The sequence below is a fragment of the Odocoileus virginianus genome, unplaced genomic scaffold, assembly GCF_023699985.2.
Source record: "Odocoileus virginianus isolate 20LAN1187 ecotype Illinois unplaced genomic scaffold, Ovbor_1.2 Unplaced_Scaffold_1, whole genome shotgun sequence".
In the NCBI taxonomy this organism is placed as follows: domain Eukaryota; kingdom Metazoa; phylum Chordata; class Mammalia; order Artiodactyla; family Cervidae; genus Odocoileus; species Odocoileus virginianus.
This window is the reverse complement of record NW_027224263.1, coordinates 4,071,325-4,089,716: the sequence shown is the minus strand read 5'-3', so window position 1 is coordinate 4,089,716 and position 18,392 is coordinate 4,071,325. Positions and strand designations below refer to the sequence as shown.

The 18,392-nt window shown below is 41.7% G+C and overlaps 1 protein-coding gene across 2 annotated transcripts in view; it reads right to left on the bottom strand.

Annotated features, from left to right (window-relative positions):
- The window catches only part of PAK3 (p21 (RAC1) activated kinase 3), a 288,728-nt gene that overhangs the window by 223,959 nt on the left and 46,377 nt on the right, over positions 1–18,392 (bottom strand). For both annotated transcript variants that reach the window (XM_070462202.1, XM_070462204.1), the window contains exon 2: positions 15,844–15,939. The gene's annotated coding sequence lies outside the window, so the exon portion shown is untranslated. The remainder of the gene's footprint in view (positions 1–15,843; positions 15,940–18,392) is intronic.

Below are 18,392 nucleotides of genomic sequence, written 5' to 3'. Positions count from 1 at the left end.
ATTTCAGAGAAATGACTAATGATATGAGCATTTTGGCAAGAAAAATTAACAGTGGGAAAATAAGCTTCTTTCGTGAAGTTCCAGAGTTATTCCTGAATAAGATATGTTGTCATTTTCAAAAAATTAATGTGCTATTTTTCTATAACTTAAAACTTCCAATAAGAAATGTGTAAAAGAACTAAGATCACATGCATCTCAGGAAAGTCTTTGTTTCTAATCTCAAACTTACTAAGATTCTACAAAGAGATAGCCATCAGGGCAAAAGAAATCCATCATCAATAACAGGGTTAAGATTGCATATAAAAAGTTAAAAAAACAAAACAAAACAACATTATAAATCAACTATGTGCTGTGCTTAGTCCCTCAGTCATGTCCAACTCTTTGCGACCCCATGGACTGTATTTCAAGTTTAGAAAAGAAGATTGCATGTAAAATACATAAAAGAATTATATTTTGAGGATGTGGCTAAAAACTCACCATGTCCATTTTAAACACTGCATTGACTAATAACAAGATATAATTCTGGGCATGATTTTCTCAATGTCAGTTCCACAGAGTCTCAGATCTCTTATATTAGTGACAAATATGAAAAACACAGAACAAGTTAGTGTTCTTTCTGATTCCATATATTTTTTTTCCATTTATTTTTATTAGTTGGAGGCTAATTACTTTACAATATTGTAGTGGTTTTTGCCATACATTGACATGAATCAGCCATGGATTTACATGTGTTCCCCTTCCTCCATGTATGTTTAGTTAATTGAGTTCTTTTTCTCTCTGCCTGTTTTATCTCCATAGCCCTTAGTGATTACATGATATATTTGGCTTCTTTGCTTATCTCTACCTAAATTGAGAACAAAATATAAATTCCATGAGGACAAGGAAATTTTTTTACCACTGTATCTCCAGTGCCTGAAACACTCTGACATATAGTAGGTGCTTAACTGATGTATGAAAGAGGATACCACTATATTAAGAGAGATAACAAACACAGATTCTATTATAATGAAACAACATAAAAGGAGATAAATGATTGAAAAAATGCCATTATTATTTGTATCTATATCTGAATATGCATTTGTAGGCCTTTATGTGAAAGAGCAATGCTGAGTTAGTTTCCTTCCATTTCAAATAATGACTAATATTTATATTGATAAAGCTAGTATACCGTGGAGTACAATAATATTTTGCCTCATTCTCAATGTTTTTTAGTTTATATTGCTATTTTTGTCTTCTGTGAAAGTTTATTTTTAAAAAAAATTTTATTTTATATTGGAGTATAGTTAATTAACAATGTTGTGTTAGCTTCAGGTGTACAGCAAAGTGATTCAGTTACACACACATATCTATTCTTTTTCAAATTCTTTTCCCATTTAAGTTATTACAGAGTATTGAGCAGAGTTCTCTGTGCTATACAATAGGTCCTTGTTGGTTATCCATTTTAAATGTAGCAGTGTGTACATGTCAATCCCAAACATTTAATATATCTTTTATCTTAAGTCACTTTAAATCAGTGTTGGAAGTAAAGAGAATGTATGTTTTACTAATGATAACATATTAATTAGAGAAATATTCATTAGGCACAGTACCAGACCCTTGAAAACTAGTGTCTTGTTTAAGATTTCTGTTCTCTTGAAAATCAAAAGCATAGGAAAATATTGATTAAAATAGTCTTCTCCCCAAGAAAACTAGCACATTCTTTTTACTGACTGAAAACAAGAATGTTGATAACTGAACAAGACTCTAAGTTAAACTAGTTAAAACTGAATATTAGATTTTCTATAAATAGATGTTAGACCAAGGTGCTTGCTAACTTATCTTCTCTGCTTATAGACTATATGCAAGAGCATTTGGACTTTAATAATTACAAAATACACTAAGAGAAAATTAATTTTGCTAGCAAATAGCAAGTAGTTTAGTTACGGTTCTTTTAAAAATATATCTCCCTTAGTAACTATATCAACATATTTTATGATTGTTTCCTCTTTCTAGCATTATATAAATGGATTCACTTGAATCTCAGTGGAGAAAAGGCACAGACTATAAAAATACTTGAATAATGAGCATATAATTTTTCAAAACCATATAAAGAAGACATAAGATAAAGTCAAGATTCTGATAAAATACATATATGCTTGTAAGTAAAACTTCAGGGTAAATGTACTACTGCAACTGCAACTGGTACTAATATAGCTTTGGTTAACATAGATGTTATATAAGTATATAAGAAAATCAAAACAAACCAAAAAAAAAGAAAAGGGAGAAGTTCATGTTAAACTTACACTTTTGTGTGGAGCCACTAAACATTAGTGGACAAAGCAATACTCACGAAAAGAAAATGTGGTCAGTACTGTTCAATTAAAAATAAGTATTTTCCAACATACATGATTTAAAGTTATGAGTCCTTCATGAAAAAATTATTAGAGGACTAATTTAGCAAAGTAATAACTGATGGTATAAACAGCAGCAGGAGTTTCCCTGAGCAGATGATCTATTTAAACCTCAGATTAAAGATAAAACGCCTGAAGAATTTATGGTAATAAAACACAATGGAAATATGGAAATAAGATAACTTTTTAGAGTAGACTGGTGAAAATAATGAGATACCATTACACACTAACTGGAATGGCCAAATACAAAAATCTGACAAAACCAATTACTGGCAAAGATGAGGAACAACAGGAACTCTCATATGTTGTTAGTGGGAATGCAAAATGGTACAGTCACTTTAGAAGCAATGCCTTACATAGCTAAACATTGTCATACTGTATGATCTAGCAATTTTGCTCCTAGATAGTTCACCAAATGATTTGAAAGCTAATGCCCACACAAAAACATGCATACGAATTTTATAAAGTTTAACTCATACTCTCTCTCACACACACAGACACACACACAAATTGGAGGCAACCAAAATGTCCTTTACTAGCTGAATGTTTAAACTAACTACAGAACATCAATATAACAGAATATTATTCAAGAACAAAAGGAAATGAGCTATCAAATCACAAAAAGAAATGAATGAAACCTGAATGAATGTTATTAAGCAAAATAGCTAATCTGGAAAAGGTTATACACTGTGAAAGTGAAAGTCGCTCAGTCACGTCCAACTCTTTGCGACCCCATGGACTGTACTGCTGCTGCTGTTTACTGCTAAGTCGCTTCAATTGTGTCCGACTCTGTGCGACCCCATAGAAGGCGGCCCATCAGGCACCCCCGTCCCTGGCATTCTCCAGGCAAGAACACTGGAGTGGGTTGCCATGTCCTTCTCCAATGCATGAAAGTGAAAAGTGAAAGTGAAGTAGCTCAGTAGTGTCCAACTCTTCAAGACCCCATAGACTGTAGCCTACCAGACTCCTCCCTCCATGAGATTTTCCAGGCAAGAGTACTGGAGTGGGGTGCCATTGCCTTCTCCTCCATGGACTGTACAGTCCATGGAATTCTCCAGGCCAAAATGTTGGAGTGGGTAGCCTTTCCCTTCTCCAGGGGATCTTCCCAAGCCAGGGATCGAACCAGGTCTCCCAGTCTGGAAAAAGTTATACACTGCATGATACCAATTACACATTCTAGAAAAGGTAAAACTGTACGTGAATAAAAAATATCAGAGGCTATTTACTTTTGCTTCAAAATACTTTTATTAGTTTGGATATATTTTGTCAACACTCAACTACTCCTCTTCTTCGATGTGCAAATCCACTCCATCGGAGTCTCCGGTGTTCATATAATGTAACGTTATTCTGTGGGTCAGCAGAAACTTCGATATTGGGACGTTGGCGTTTCTCACCGGTTGCCTCATTGAATTTCAGATTCTGCACCCTGGACACAAGGTTCACAAGTTCCTTCTCGACCTCGGTTAAGGCACCGCACATAGTCTTTGTCGGGGGAAGTCTTTATCTTCTTTCTTCCTGGAGAGCCAAATGAACAGCCCCGACGGACACGAGGAGTGCACACGTTACTCTTGTCACTGCCTCCTAGAAACTTCAGGATCACCAACAACATGAGGAAGAGTAAAAGCCAGTGTGACTTGCTCCCAAACCAGCCTGGGGCATGCTCTGGTTGATTCTGCCGAATCCGGAAGTGCCTTCCGCTGGGCACCATCCCCAGAAGTTCTTCGGCTTCATCTCTCAGAGCGTAAAACACATAGGCAAAGATAAACGAGACAAACGTAGGCCAAAAAATGAACCATATTACAGACCACATCGTGAGCTGAAACGAAGTGGCTCCTGGTGCGCTGGTCTGCACTGGCACCTGGAGACTGAGGACCAGGCAGGGCTGGGCCCTTGGTGACGTCACAGAGGGCCCCGCCCCACCAGAACCCATGTGGCCCGAGTATGACTTCAGGGCAGAGGGTAAGGAGGCCTGCAGGGGTCAACCGGGAGTGGGGCTTAAAGGGACATGGCGACATTTCCAGTGGGCAATTGAAAAAGAGGCGAGGAGTGACAGAATGCCATCTCCATGCCAGTGTATTCTTTCTGAACCTGGTGTTCTACTGGGAGGGTCGGTCCATCTTCTATTTTTATTTTTCCATTTGTTGAATCCAGACACTGTGCTGAGCAGAGCAGACCTGTGGGCATGTGCCCCTGTGGAACAGACAGCCAAGTGGGAAAGAAAGATATTAAACCAGAGGCCACAATCTAGGAGCCACTGATGTATTTTGTGTGGCCTACACTGTTCCTAAAAATGACTGTGCTCAGTGCTAAGTCCTGTCTGACTCTTTGCCACCCCATGGACTGTAGCCTGCCAGGTTCCTCTGGAGAAGGAAAATCAGGGGCATCACCAGTGATGTGGTAGAGGTGGGCAATGGAGTAGGTACTCTCTAAGATCCCTCCCAGATCAGAGGTTCTATGATCCTGCATGGCAATTTCCCAGAGGGCGGGGATGCACCTCCCAGGCAACAAGCAGTGGAACTGGCACATCTCTGGGGAATTGCTGAGTTGGCGACACTACACTGCCTCTGACGCACCTGTGGATGAGCAGGTTCTAGCTGCACTCTCCCTCTGTGCATGTCCAACCGCCACAAGTGCTGGAAGGTGACCTTGCTCTGCAGGTGCGGCTTGAGGGCTGTGCTTCTTTTCACTGTCCTTCCCTAGGAAGATGATCCTTCTTTGTGCTGTGCAAGTTGATGATCCAAACGCTTGTGTATGGCTGCAGCACTCGGCACTTTGCCTTTCTGTCTGGGCCGGTGGTTTGCACACTTGAGTGTGTATCAGAGTCACCGAGAGGGCTTGCAAAGTCCCATATTGCTGGATCTCAGTCCCCAGTCAGTCCTGGGTGAAACGTGAAGACTGGCCCTTCTGCAGGTCTCTGGGCCACGCTGAGAACCACCCTCCAGGCAATGGCTTCACTCACAAAGACGTGGCTTCCCTCTGACTGCTGTGCACTGAACCTGAGGGGCCAGTGGGAGTGGAGCGGCAGCAAGAGCACCGAACTGGAGCCTGAAGGCCAGGGTTCTACACTGCACCTGCGCTCTAGTTAGCTGTGTGACCTTAGGCAAGCCTCAGCACTTCTCTGTGCCTGTAGCTGCCTCACAGGCACAAGGATGCGATGAAGTTGGTGACTGCTACTCTGGGTGTTTCTGAAATTCAGAGTTGGTCTGTCACTCTTGTCCCCAGCCCAGTCTTCCCAATTGGGAAGCCAGAGAACCCCCACAGCACCCCACCCCCAAGCATCCAAGTGCCCACTTCTGTCCACAATCACTCCGAGCTGGAGTGGTCCACTTGCTTGGGGGTCTCCTTCTACAGCTGGCCCTGTGTATGGAGCCCAAAGAGTGAAACTGGTGTCCCCTCTTAGAGATCCACGTCTACCACTTGGGTGTATGTGTGTCTTGTGTGTGCTATTTCAAACGCCTTTTAGCACAGAGATAAGGATACAGAATCCTAGAGCTAGTCTCCTGCAGGTAAATTCTGATGCTAACGATTTACTGTGTTACCTTGGGTAAGTTAGTTAATATTTCTGAGCCTCATGTACCCAACTTTAAAATGGAGAAACAGTACCTACTTCATGGGATTGCTGTGAGGACTAAATGAGATCATGTATGCAAGGCCTTTACCATAGTGCCTGGCACATAGTAAGCACTTAACATGGTAGCTGTTGTTTCTCAAAAATAAGATAATGGCCTCCTCTATAACATTAGAGATGCAGGAAAGCTGAAAATACTATGGTTGCAGGTGTTCTACTTCCTTAATACCTCCCATGGTACATAATAACAATAATAGTAATACTAACACTAGGGCTTCCCAGGTGGTGCTACTGGTAACAAATCCACCTGCTAATGCAGGACACATAAGAGACTGGAATTCGACCCCTCAGGATTCAATCCCTGGGTTGAGAAGATCCCCTGGAGAAGGGAATGGCAACCCACTCCAGTATTCTTGCCTGGAGAATCTCATGGACAGAGGAGCCTGGCGGGCTACCATCCATAGGGGACTGCAAAGAGTCAAACACGACTGAAGTAACTTAGCATGCATGCATAGTAATACCTTACAGAAATGTAATATTTCACATTTTTGAGAACACTATCCACTAAATCCTCTCATTCCATCTTTATCACACTATAAGGACAAGGCCACCATGTTTGTGTTGATCTCAGGATGAGCTGAGATGTTCTGAAAACACTACTGTCTGCAAGCCTCCCATCAGTAGGCTGCTTTTCCCTATGTGGATTTCTGCTCCTGCACAGGTGAGAGAGCATCCTGGGCCATGGCTGCCAGCTGGGGAGGCTCCAGGGACCCCATCTGGTACTCGGCCCATTTTTCTCAGGTACACATCAGGCCTAGAGGCTGCTTCCCATGTGGCGTTACTGCTTGCACTCTGTTTACTGCATGCATTACTAGGCCCCAAATATCCAAATGATGCTAATTGGATGACTTGGGGACTTTTGATACTACACATAAATGAAACCAGAACAATGCTCTGGACTTTTTTATTTCCACTTATTAGGCCAAGAAAAATAAGATGACCCTTCTATGCTGCTAATGACACTTATTAAGGCAAAATCATGAAGATGGTTCCAGCTGTGGTGTTACTGCCACACTCGGCATCAATTAGAGTTCACTGATCGGTGATGAATCAAGCACAGGAGATTCAGAAACTCATTATGGGGCTTAATAATGATTTGTTTCCTCACCAGAAATTGGATAAGGATTCTAGATTTCAGTGATTTCACTTCCCTGCTCTTTTCTTTCCCTTCATGCTTCTGTCATCACTGACTCAGCTGGAAACAGAGGACAATGGCAGGTCCTCTGTGTGTGTGCTAAGTCGACTTTAGTCATGTCTGACTCTTTGCAACCCCATGGACTGTAGCCTGCCAGGCTCCTCTGTCCATGGGATTCTCCAGGCAAGAACACTGGAGTGGGTTGCCATGCCCTCCTCCAGGGGATCTTCCCAACCCAGGGATTGAACCTGCATCTCTTACATCTCCTGCACTTGGCAGGTGGATTCTTTACCACTGAGTCACCTGGGAAGCCCTGTCTGATGTTATTTCATGTTTAAATTAAGATTGGGTATTTGAAGCAAGAATACCACTGAAGTGAACTTGTGCATGGTGGGTTTTTTTGATTGTTTGTTCCTTGTGGTAGCCCGAGTTGACTAGATCAGGCCCTGACATATGGGAGGTGCTCAGTACTCATGAAGACACAAAGGAATCAGACCCCCAGGCACTCGCACTCCTTTCTGACCATGGGAAGATTATGTTCTTGGAACATCACATTCATTGGGAACCTGTTATAACTTTGAGGAAGAAGAAAGTAAGCAAACTGGGTAGGGAGAAGGTCCCCTACCACAAAGTTAAACAATAACAGGTGAAGGAACCCAAGTAGTGTATGGCCCAGTGAGAGGAAAAATTGTATAATACTTAGAGAAAATGACAGAAAAAGTATTTTTACTTTAAAAAGTAATAATAACCTCCCACCTACTATAGACTGAAGGTTTGTATCCCTTCAAAATTGATATGTTGAAATTTAATCCCTAATGTGGTAGTACAAATACTACCAACAAAAATGTGGGTCTTTGGGAGGTGATCAGGTAATGAGGATGGAAACTGGATAAATGGGATAGTGCCCTTATAAGCAAAGGCCCACAGAGCTCCTTCATCTCCCTCTGCCATGTGAGATTATAGCGAGAAGATGGTCATCCACAACCAAGGAGTGACCTCACTAAATTGGCTGGTACCTTGATCTTTATACTGCAAAAAATAAATTTCTGTTGTTTATAAGCCACTTGCTCTACAGTATTCCGTTACATCCACCAGAAAAGATAAAACATTCCCCCAAACAAAACACATTACCTTACATGTGAAAGTAAGTGGCTCAGTCGACAGGTTCTGAAGTCAGATTGGTGGATTCACAATTTGGCTCAGACACTTACTAGCTAGGTAATGATGAACAAACCTCTTAACCTCTCTGTGCCTCATTTTCCTCATCTGCAAAGTAGAGATACTATTAATAGTGATATAGTAGTGTTTTTCTGGGGAATGATGGAGGTAATACAGGTGAGCAGCTAGATGTGTTCAGTTGCTTCAGTCATGTTCAGTGTTCTGTGACCCCATGGACTGTAGCCCTCCAGGCTCTGGTCTATGGCGTTTTTCAGGCAAGAATACTGGAGTGGGTTGCCTTTTCCTACTCCAGGGGATCTTCCCAACCCAGGGGTCAAACCCATGTCTCTTGCATCTCCTGCATTGACAGGCAGGTTCTTTACCACTAGCACCACCTGACCCACTCCAGTACTCTCACCTGGAAAATCCCTGTGGACAGAGGAGCCTGGCGGGCTACAGTCCGTGGGGTCGCAAAGAGTTGGACACGACTGAGCAACTAAGCAGAACACAGCACAGCACCACCTGAGAAGCCCTGCCCAATGTTATCTCATGGTTAAATTAAGGTTGGGTATTTGGAGCAAGAAGCTCAGAGCCATATTTGAAACATAGTAAGCACTCAACTTTCCAGAACACTATCCAATAAGTCATCTTATTAGATATTCAAAGCAATCCCTCAAGACCAGAGATTATGACTTTAAGAAATTGAGCATTAGGGAGTTCCCTGGAGTCCAGTGGTTAGAATTCAGCACTTTCACTGCTGTGACCAGGGGGTCAGGGAACTACAATACCACGAGCTGCATGGCATGGCCAAAAAAGAAAAAAAAGAAGAAGAAGAAAGAAATTGTGGCATGGAAAAGTGAAAGGATTCATCTCAGGCCTCATAAGCTACTGAGCAAGAAAGCTGGAGTAAGGTATAGGTCATACCTTTCCTAGTCCAGTGCTGTTTAGATTTATCTTTTAGCATCACACTCTTCTTGGTACTGGAGAGGATCTGGGATACTCTCAACCTTCTAGAATCATCCAGCACAAGTGAGAAAGAGAGAGCAAGTGTTCTAAGATAGCCCAGCAACTCTCCAGGGAACAATGGTCATACTGACAACCACAGGCAGTTTCCACCTTATATCGACAGGGCTTCTGGGATGGTTGTTTGAACCATGGGAGGTATTTTCCAAGGAAGGTAACACTGTGAGCAAGGGTAGGCACCCAAGCCAGCATACCAAACATACTTGTAGCAGATCACGGCTACAGATACAGAGTCCAACTACTGATACAGTTCCTGGGGCACAGGTTTTTACAGGGGTAGGGGAAGGAGGCAGAGGCTAGGGAGGAAGGTAAAGCCTGGGTTCTGCCAGGCCTTGATGGCCCAGGAAGAAAGTCGGATTTGGTTCTACATGTGATGGGAAACCACTGGAGGCTGTCAAGCCAAGGAATTATATTATCTGATTTACTTTTGAAAGAGCACTTTGATGCTATAATAGAGAACCATGCAGAACTGATTCTGTTGTGAGACAGACCTGAACTTGAATCTCAACTCTTTCCCTTCATAGATTGAACCTTTTCTGTGTAACAGAGACAGTAATAGTATTAGGAGGGTGGGATTAACATGTAGACACTACTGTATATAAATAGATAACCAATAAGGACCTCCTGTATAGCACAGGGAACTATACTCAATAATCTGTAATAACCTATATGAGAAAACAAACTAAAAAAGAGTGAATATATATTATATATCTCTATAACTGATTAACTTTACTGTATACTTGAAACTAAAACAACATTGTAAATCAATTTATAGTTCAGTTTTTAAAAATAGCATTCGCCTCACAGGTGTGCAGTAAGGAGAACAACAGATAATGTATATAAAGTGCTTAGTCCAGTGGCTGGCCCATAGTACATGTTCAGTGTGTGTCAGCTGCAATTATTATTATTATTATTATTATTATTAGTTGCTGTTGTCGTCTTATTATTACAGTAACGACTTTGAGAAAATACACAGGATGTGATACAGATTAAGCGTTGAAATAAACGGGTTACAATAAACTTTTTGGACCCCTAAGACCTGACACAATGGTGGACTCTTCAGGTGCCAGGTGAGGAGATTGAAAAGGTCTGTCTGGGGTACTGCCAACTAACTACATCCTTTCTTCCCAGCCCAGGACATGCTCTTGCCTGTGGCTGTGTCCCTGCACAGGACTATGTCTGAGCACTGAGTGAAATGACAGGGAAGGAGTGGATAAAGAAGCATTCTTTCTTCACCATTCGTATTAGTTCCCAGAGTCCCAAAGGGTCCATTCATTCAAAAGTGCCTCCTGTGTGCTAGGGCCGATGTTGGGCCGTGCCATCTTTCTAACAATGGCTGAGTCACAAGAACCCTGGGGAAAGCCCCAGTGGGCTAACCATCACCTTACACTGTGGGGATTACGCAATGTGGCAACTGGGAGGAGCCAGGTCCAAGGCTTCTGGTGGCTGCTTGGCCATGGGCTGCTCTTCCTTGGGCTCCGGTTTAGCTATTCCTTGGTCTGAGCAACAGGAGGCTATGAATCAGCCTTAGGAGGGGCAGACTGGGATAGCACTGCGGTGCATGTCTCACATGTGCCCTGTGCCACAGATAGACCACGCCCAGAGAATGGTGATGAAGCACAGGGGTTTCTCTTCTGGCACGCCCCTGAGCTTTGCTGTCTCATCTGGCTGCACCCGGTTCTTACAGTCCCAAAGCCTGTCTGCTTCATGGAACGGAGGATTGCAGAGACACAGCATGCCCTCTCAGCAAAGGGAGTTGTGCCAGGCCAACCCATGCCTAGGCTGTCTGGCTTTTGGGTAAGCTTGCTATGCCAGGAGTGTGGCAGGAATGACTGGGACTCAAGCCAAGATTCCATGCAACTCACCTGCCACTTTATCCTGCTATTACTTCTTATTCAATGCTTTAACATTTACTTCCATTGATTTTTTTGTTTGTTTTTTACTATTTGTTTGGCTGCATTGGGTCTTAGTTGCATCATGTGAGATCTTAGCTGAGGTATGCAGGATCTAGTTCCCTGACCAGGGATCGAACCTGGATCCCTGCATTTGGGAGCAAAGAGTCTTAGTCACTGGATCACCAGGGAAGTCCCTAGCTCCATTAATTCTTTTAAACATTTGATCATTCACTTAATCAACAAAATTTAAAAAATTTTATTGTCATTGAAGTATAGTTGATTTACAATGTGTTAGTTTCTGGTGTACAGCAAAGTGATTCAGTTATATATATATATATATATTCTTTTTCATATTCTTTTCCATTATGGCTTATTACAGGATATTGAATATAGTTCCCTGTGCTATACAGTAGGACCTTGTTGTTTACCCTTCCTATATATAATAGCTTACATCTGCTAATTCCGAACTCCTAATTATCGCTCCCTCACTCCCTCCCCCTCGGCAACCACAAGTCGGTTCTCTATGTCTCAACAACATTTATGGAATGCCAACTCTGTGCTAGGCACTATGGGAGGTGGTGCAGACACATGAGACAAAATCCCTGCCCTCAAGGAACTTACATTCTGAGGTGTGAGACTGCATCATTCATATTATTTATTTCTCCCATCCAAAAAATTAATAAAATACTCTTTCAACTCTAACCCCACCTCCAAATACTACTACTGCCCCACTGCTGCCCTCCTCCTTATACTAAAACCTTGAAGCAACTGTTTATGCTCATTGTCTCCAAGTCCTCTCCTTCCCCTCCTTCTTTTTTTTTTCATTTATTTTTATTAGTTGGAGGCTAATTACTTTACAATATTGTAGTGGTTTTTGTCATACATTGACATGAATTAGCCATGGATTTACATGTATTCCCCATCCCGATCCCCCCTCCCACCTCCCTCTCGACCCGATCCCTTTGGCTCTTCCCAGTGCACCAGGTCCGAGCACTTGTCTCATGCATCCAACCTGGGCTGGTGATCTGTTTCACCCTAGATAATATACATGTTTTGATGCTGTTCTCTTGAAACATCCCACCCTCGCCTTCTCCCACAGAGTCCACAAGTCTGTTCTATACATCTGTGTCTCTTTTTCTGTTTTTCATATAGGGTTATCATTACCATCTTTCTAAATTCCATATATATGTGTTAGTATACTGTAATGGTCTTTATCTTTCTGGCTTATTTCACTCTGTATAATGGGCTCCAGTTTCATCCATCTCATTAGAACTGATTCAAATGAATTCTTTTTAATGGCTGAGTAATATTCCATGGTGTATATGTACCACAGCTTCCTTATCCATTCGTCTGCTCATGGGCATCTAGGTTGCTTCCATGATGAACATTGGGGTGGCACATGTCTCCTTCAGATCTGGTTTCCTCGGTGTGTATGACCAGAAGTGGAATTGCTGGGTCATATGGCAGTTCTATTTCCAGTTTTTTAAGAAATCTCCACACTGTTTTCCATAGCGGCTGTACTAGTTTGCATTCCCACCAACAGTGTAAGAGGGTTCCCTTTTCTCCACACCCTCTCCAGCATTTATTGCTTGTAGACTTTTGGATAGCAGCCATCCTGACTGGCGTGTAATGGTACCTCATTGTGGTTTTGATTTGCATTTCTCTGATAATGAGTGATGTTGAGCATCTTCTTCCCCTCCTTCTTGTTGTTTACTTGCTCAGTCATGTCCAACTCTTTGCAGCATGATGGACTGCAGCACACCAGGCTTCCCTGTCCTTCATTATCTCCCGGAGTTTGCTCAAACTCATGTCTATTGAGTTGGTGATGCCATTCAATCATCTCATCCTCTGTCGCCCCCTTCTTCCTGCCCTCAATTTTTCCCAGCATCAGGCTCTTTTCTCTCTTCCATGGAGTCTTCCCCCCTGTATACATGCACCTCCCAGACTAAGTTAGAAGCCACCTGCTCTGAACTGGCAGAACATGTTAAGAGTGTGGGCTTGAGAGTCAAACCTGTGTTTGAATATCACAGCTGTACCTTCCCAGTTCTGTGATCTTATATAAATCACCTATCCTTTCAGGGCCTGATTATCCTTATCTGTAGAATGGAAATAAAACTATATAAGATATTTCAAAACACCTAACTGAAAGTGAGTCAGTTCTTCACATCAGGTGGCCAAAGTATCAGAGCATCAGCTTCAGCATCAGTCTATCCAATGAATATTCAGGTTGATTTCCTTTAGGATTGACTGGTTTGATCTCCTTGCTGTCCAAGGGACTCTCAAGAGTCTTCTCCAGCACCACAGTTTGAAAGCATCAATTCTTCGGTGCTCAGCCTTCTTTATGGTCCAACTCTCACATCCATACATGACTACTGGAAAAACCATAGCTTTGACTATACGGACCTTTGTTGGCAAAGTGATGTCTCTGCTTTTTAATATGCTGTCTAGGTTTGTCATAGCTTTTCTTCCAAGGTGATCTGATTTACTGTTGTCTAATATAGCTCTTGCTGCTGTGTGGAGGGCATGAGTGAAAGTAAGAGGTATGATTCCATAGATTGCTAATTCTGTGACCATTGGCTCAGTGGTTGGAATATGTATGCCATGTCCTGCCCTATGGACAAGACCCCCTTGATCAGTTAATGGGAAAGATGCTTTCTAACAAGAACACAATACAGTGATAAAGAAATTTTAAGATGTGATAGCAGCATTTATTCACCTAAATTTTAAAGAGCCCCACTAATCCCCAACACTGGGTCTTTTATGCTTTCTAGTTGGTAGAGGTGGTAGGGAGGAGAAGAAAGAGAGAATGGGAGAGAGAGAGAACTCAGCTCACAAGGAAGCTTATACATTTGAGGAGGAGATCAAGACATGAACACAAACAGAAATCACACAAAATATATTGAGGTTAAGTATCCAAAGGGAGATAGAGATACAATAAATAATTGTCATTTATTTAACACTCAATTTATGTGGAGCACTGTGTTGGGAGTTTTACATACATTCTCCTTTAATATTCATAAGTCTATGGAATAGGTAATATGATCACCCATGATGCTATAATAGCAGCTAACATTTATTAAGTGCTTTATATCAGCCAGGCATTGGGTTAGGTGTTTTGAAATATCTTATATAGTTTTATTTCCATTCTACAGATGAGGATAATCAGGCCCTGAAAGGATAGGTGACTTATATAAGATCACAGAACTGGGAAGGTACAGCTGTGATATTCAAACACAGGTTTGACTCTCAAGCCCACACTCTTAACATGTTCTGCCAGTTCAGAGCAGGTGGCTTCTAACTTAGCCTGGGAGGTACATGTATACAGGGGGGAAGACTCCAAAGAAGAGAGAAAGTGTGAAGATGAGAAGGAAAGAAACTATACAGGGCCTGAAAACTGGCCTCACTTGGCAGAGCTGACAGTATGTGATGGGGAGAACCTGTTTATCACTCCAGACTTGATCTTGGGGTACCTTGGTTCTTGGTTCTCCTAAGGCCCCAGAGAGTTCAAACATCTTTAACTACCCTTCAAAGAAGGATAAGGTTTAGATTTTCAAACTCAAAACATGATGAGCAAGGAGTTGGAAGACCCTTCCTTAGTTTATTTCTTCGGTGGAAGCAGCCTTTGGCATTTATAACATTGAAAACAAGATCCCAGATGGACAGGGAACCCAGGGGAGGCAAAACCCGGCAACCAACACCACATCTCAAGCCAGCAAAGTTCATCATGCATCACTGCTTACAGAACAGCAAAAATTCGCCAATGATGTAAACCTCCATCAATATGGGACTGATGAGTTAAGTTAGGATGCATTTGCAGAAAAGAACACTGTGTTGTTAAAAAGGATGAAGTGAAACTATATATTCTGACAAAGAAAGACATTTCCAAAAGCTTATAAGTTAAAAAAGTAGGTCACACAACATTCTCTGTAGTATGATTCGATTTATATCACAGATCTGTGTTTATGAATACACAAAACCATGAACCACAGTTATCCAGAAGCTGGTCAGCACAAAGAATTACAGAAGGACTTTCTAATTCATATACTTTTGTATGCTGCTGACCTTTACATGCTTATATTACTTTTATCATTGGAAAGAGTACAATAGTTTCCATTTTACAAAACAAAAGAAGCGTTCTTGGATCATCTTCCATCCATCCTGTCTTTTGTGACTACAACATATCTTAGGTTCAGCAGTGCATCTGAAATTGTCTCCTACAACTTTCCCACAAATGAGTTAAGACAAGGCAGCGATATATTAACCAGGTTATAACACAGGTGAAATAGACTGGCAATTGATCAAAAAATTTTACACAAAGCATAGGTAGCGACCAGGAGAAAAGTCACCAGAGAAAGGCCACAGGGCTTTTCCACTTTTACTAGTAACTTAGATCAGTGTTCCCCAGCCTTTTGGGCACCAGGGACTGATTTCCCAGAAGACCATTTTTCCATGGACTAGGGGGTGGGGAAGATAGTTTCAGGATGAATCACGTGCATAACATTTATTGTGCACTTTATTTCTAATCTAATGCTGCTGCTGATCTGACAGGAGGTACCAGTCCATGGCCTGGAGGTTGGGGACCCCTGACTTAGATGACACAGAAAATGTACTTACCACGTCTGAAGATGACCCAAAACTGGCGGAGATATCAAATTTGTTGAAGAACAAAACTGAGATTCAAAATGAGCTCAGAATGGCTGGAGTACTGGGCTAAAATTAAAAGAAAGAATAAGGTGAAAATTATAAAGAAAAAAATTCTCAAAAATTTAAAAGTCTATTTTGTGAGACCAGAATAAGGGAAGCATGGCTTGGCAGCAGGTCACATAAAAACAGACAATTCAAAAAAGATCTAGCAGTTCAAGTTGATCCATAGCGTAATGTAACTAAATTATGTAGCTGCTAAAAACAGAGCACATTTTAGGTTGTATTAATTAAAGTATGGTTTATAGACCTCAGAATATAATTGTCACATTGCAGTCTCTGCTGTTCTCTCCCGGAGTCTCCTGTTCCAATCTATGCTCCACATTGCAAGAGGATCATTAACAAAGGGAAACACCTCCAGAGGATGGTCATGAAATTGACAAAGGAGCTGGAAACCATCCCATAACAGGAGTGACTCTTGAAGGGACCAGAGACACAGGGTCTAAAAAAGAGAAACATCCCATATAGGATACCCACCGGCTTTCAAATCTCAGAAGCATTCCCAGATACATACTTATCTGGGTTCCTCAGGTGACAGGACTAGGACTACTGCCACCTAGTGGTAGCAAGGAGACAAATTTTTCAGTAAACCTGTCAAAAAAGGCTTTCTGACCTTGAGAGGGTCCTGCAAGAGGTGGAGTAGCCTGGTAAGACAGTGCTATTTTAAGGCAAGGATGGATGAACAGATACCCAGTGGCAGAATCACATTAACCAGGGCCCTTTCAGCTCTAAAAGATTACATCTTTCTCCTATGAGATCTCCATGTCCTCCCTGGACCAATGAACCTCTCTCTGTGGTCTACAGAGTGGTAAGGACAGCTGGACAGGAACTACTGAATCTGTCCTCTCTTGATTATTGTTATCCAAGGCCTGTGGGCAAAACTCACTGCTTATCTTATATTTTTATTTGACTTATTTATTTTTGTTTCCTAATCTCCTCTAATGGGCTCTAAGTATAAGCTGGGATCCTGTATGTCCTGTTTTTGGCTAAATCTCAACCCCTGGAATATCAGTAGCAGATGGTATATGCTCAGTAAATATTTAACGAAATGACTAGTACATCCCAAATTGACATCATTTTCAGAAGGATTAATTTTCTCAGTAGAAGACATTTCAGATTTAAGAACCAGATCTCAAAATAATAACAAGCAATTGTATCTTAGTAGTAAGATTTTGGGTGATTTTGTTTCAGTTTCTCAGTTTTCCCAATTTTTTGTTATGCAATCATATTGCATTACCTGGCCATCGTCATTGTAATAGCTAACATCTACTGAGTGCTTTCCATGTGTCAGGCATGGGGATACGCACTTTACTTGGATTAATTCATTTAGGCTCACAATAGCCTTTTCAGTTGACACTAGTATTATTCCCACTTTAAAGACCAGGAAACTGAGAAACAGGGAGGTGATATGACTTGCCCAAGGTAATGCAACTAATATCAGGCAGACTTCAAAGGCCATGTTATTACCCCCGACATCAATATAAGATGAAAAATGATTACGATGATAATGACAACTAACATTTCTTTATAACTATACATTATACAATCATGTATAATATGTGTTAGTCACTCAGTCATGTCTGACTCTTTGTGACCCCATGGACTATAGCTCTCCAGGCTCCTCTGTCCATGGGATTCTCCAGGCAAGAATACTGGAGTGGGTTGCCATTCCCTTCTCCAGGGGATCTTCCTGACCCAGGGATTGAACCCGGGTCTCTCACACTGCAGGCAGATTCTTTACTATCTATTTGTACAAGGTACTGTGCTGTTTCCAACACAATACCTCCTCCAATGCCCAGAACAGCCCCTTAAGGTGGGAACTATTATTATGACCATTGTACAGTGCTAGCCCCTTCTGTAATGTAATCAACCATGTCCACTGCCCCACCTGGACTCTACTTTGATCTCATGAGAATCATACTTTTCTTGATTTTCTCTTCTGCATTCCAGCCAAGTGAAGAAGTGATTGCGTCACTACTTGAATCCTCCGCTCTATGGAGATTAGGTTTCCAACATAGATAATTTCAGCCCTTCCCTGTGCTGTTGTCCCTTTCTAGAATGTCCTTCTTCCCTCTTTCACCACAATCCTACTAATTTTTTTTTTTCCAAACACAGCTCAAATGCAACTCCTCCTTCAGTGATCAGCCCTTTCCACCACAATCTCTCTTATTATACAGTCTGTACATTTCATTCAGCCTGGTCATCTCTGGCTTTGCAGTGCTGGCTCTCCTTCAAATCACATATGTCCCTTTTCCTCAGTTAGATTAGAGCTCACAGAGGCAGCGAGGTCTTGAGTTTCTCGGCATGCCCTGAATAAATGGTCTGTTAGCTTCCCCTTAGTAGGTGCTCAGTAATTATTTTACTGATTTCATGATAATCTAACCTCCCAGTTGTAAAACGTTGTCTTTTCAAATAGGTCTCATACATATTATTTTACTTTTGCTTCATAGCAGACAGACAAG